The following is a 2556-nucleotide window of genomic DNA, read 5'->3' as shown; positions in this document are numbered from 1 at the left end:
TCTAAAGCAGGCTCCAGGCTGTGAGCTGTCAACACAGAGCCTGACGCGGGGCTCTAACTCACGAACCATGAGATCATGACCTGAGCCGAAGTCTGATGCTTAACAGACTGAGCCACCCAGGCGCCCCCTCCCCCCCATTTTTAATATTTTTTAACTCGGGATGGCCACTTTTCTAGACTGTTCTTTCATTATGTTATGATGCTTCTTTTAAAGCACTTAAAAATCTGACTGGTTTAAAATGGTACCTTGAATGTGAACTTGTGACTTGCCTATTCTCAATTACATCACTCTTGTCTAAATATATTTGTTGATTAGTGTTATTTACCATTTTCAATTTGCTTAGCGACTTGCTCCATTTCCTGGTCTGGTTCCTTTCCCAGAATTGAACTGCATGATAGTATTGAGTTAAGGAACTTGAGGGGTATATATAGTACAATGCTTACAGCATAGTGGGTATATACTGTGTTTGAGGATAATCAATTACTATTGCGATGCTAGGTTCTCACGTGGATTTTAGTCCCCAAAGGTCACCTCTTAAAACTGACCCTACATGGGGCGCCTGGTGACTCAGTTGGTTAAGAGTCAACTTCGGCTCAGGTCATGATCTTGGGGTTTGTGAGTCTGAGCCCCCACCTTGGGCTCTGTGCTGACAGCTCAGATCCTGGAGACTCCCTCTCTCTTTGCCCCTCCTTCAGCTCGCGCTCTGTCTCTCTCTCTTCTCAAAAATTAACATAAAAAAGGTCCCGCCCTTGGCCCCACCGCTGCTCTCCGTTCCTCGCGCTGCAGCCCCCGCGGTAGCAGCCACCGAGCCCGCCGCCACCGCCCCCCCCCCCCCAGCAGAAGATGGCTGTGCCCCCCACGTATGCTCATCTTGGCAAATGTGCCAGGGATGTCTTCACCAAGGGTTATGGATTTGGCTTAATCAAACTCGATTTGAAGACAAAATCTGAGAATGGACTGGAATTTACGAGCTCAGGTTCCGCCAACACTGAGACCACCAAAGTGACGGGCAGTCTGGAAACCAAGTACAGATGGACTGAATATGGTCTGACGTTTACGGAGAAATGAACACTGACGACACACTAGGCACAGAGATTACTGTGGAGGATCAGCTTGCACGTGGACTGAGGCTGACCTTTGATTCATCCTTCTCACCAAACACAGGGGAAAAAAGATGCTAAAATCAAGACAGGGTATAAGCGGGAGCACATCAACCTGGGCTGTGACGTGGATTTCGACATCGCCGGCCCTTCGATCCGCGGTGCTCTGGTGCTGGCTGGGCTATGAGGGCTGGCTGGCAGGCTACCAGATGAATTTTGAGACTGCAAAGTCTCGAGTGACCCAGAGCAACTTTGCAGTCGGCTACAAGACTGACGAATTCCAGCTCCACACGAACGTAAATGATGGGACAGAGTTTGGTGGCTCCATTTATCAGAAGGTGAACAAGAAGTTAGAGACCGCCGTTAATCTGGCCTGGACAGCAGGAAATAGTAACACTCGCTTTGGAATAGCGGCCAAGTATCAGATCGATCCTGACGCCTGCTTCTCGGCTAAAGTGAACAACTCCAGCCTGATAGGTTTAGGATACACTCAGACCCTAAAGCCAGGTATCAAACTGACGCTCTCAGCTTTGCTGGATGGCAAGAATGTCAATGCTGGTGGCCACAAGCTTGGTCTAGGACTGGAATTTCAGGCATAAACAAATACTGTACAATCGTTTAATTTTAAACTATTTTGAGCATAGCTACCTTCAGAATTTAGTGTACCTTTTAATGTCGTATGTCTGGGATGCGAGTATTGCTAAATATCACGTTAGACCTCCAGGTTAAAGATGATTCAGCTTTAAGGTGTTACCCTTTCAGAGGTACAGAAGAAACCCAATTCCAAGAGTCCTTTCAGCTGTGGACTTTGGGGGACTTTGGTGGCCCTCTAGAATTGTCAGGTTTCTTTTTTTATCTAGAAATGGCTGCAAGTGGAAGCTGAGACTTCGTAGGCACTTTGTAAACTGGTATTGAGTAAATGGATGAAATTATGACTTCCTGAGAATTAACTTTGGTTTCCCACCCTAATGAAGGAGAGACTCACTGGTGGTGTGTACAAAATCATCTGAAAGAGACTCTTTAAGACAGATTTTCATGACCTGTTTCCACCCCAGTCCATCACCTCTTTTACACCAAAAGTAGTCTGCAGGGACTGTAGCTGTTTCTTTTGTGCCATTTGGGGTGGAGAAGGTGGATGTGATGAAGCCAATAATTCAGGACTTAATTCCCTCTCATGTTGTGTTTTTTTTTTGCCCTTGCACCAGAGTATGAAATAGCTTCTAAGAGTCCCAGCTGCAAGCTGGGAAGAGTCTCTGTGACTGTAATCACATGGTGACAACATTCGGAATTTAAATTGGACTTCTGTTATATTCTCACCACTCAGTTTATTTTTTAGCAGTTTAATGGGTACATTTTAGAGTCTTCTATTTTGTGTGGAATTAGATCCTCCCCTTCAAATGCTGTAATTAACATCACTTAAAGTAAAACTTGAATAAAATATTGAAACCTCAAAAAA

The 2556-nt window shown here is 45.5% G+C and overlaps 1 pseudogene; it reads left to right on the top strand.

Annotated features, from left to right (window-relative positions):
* The first annotated feature begins 752 nt into the window (after positions 1-752).
* Positions 753-2556, top strand: LOC123601735 (annotated as a pseudogene).

This window comes from Leopardus geoffroyi, chromosome D1 (genome assembly GCF_018350155.1).
Source record: "Leopardus geoffroyi isolate Oge1 chromosome D1, O.geoffroyi_Oge1_pat1.0, whole genome shotgun sequence".
Lineage (NCBI taxonomy): Eukaryota > Metazoa > Chordata > Mammalia > Carnivora > Felidae > Leopardus > Leopardus geoffroyi.
The sequence above is the reverse complement of the archived record's forward strand: the minus strand, read 5'-3'. Positions and strand labels throughout refer to the sequence as shown.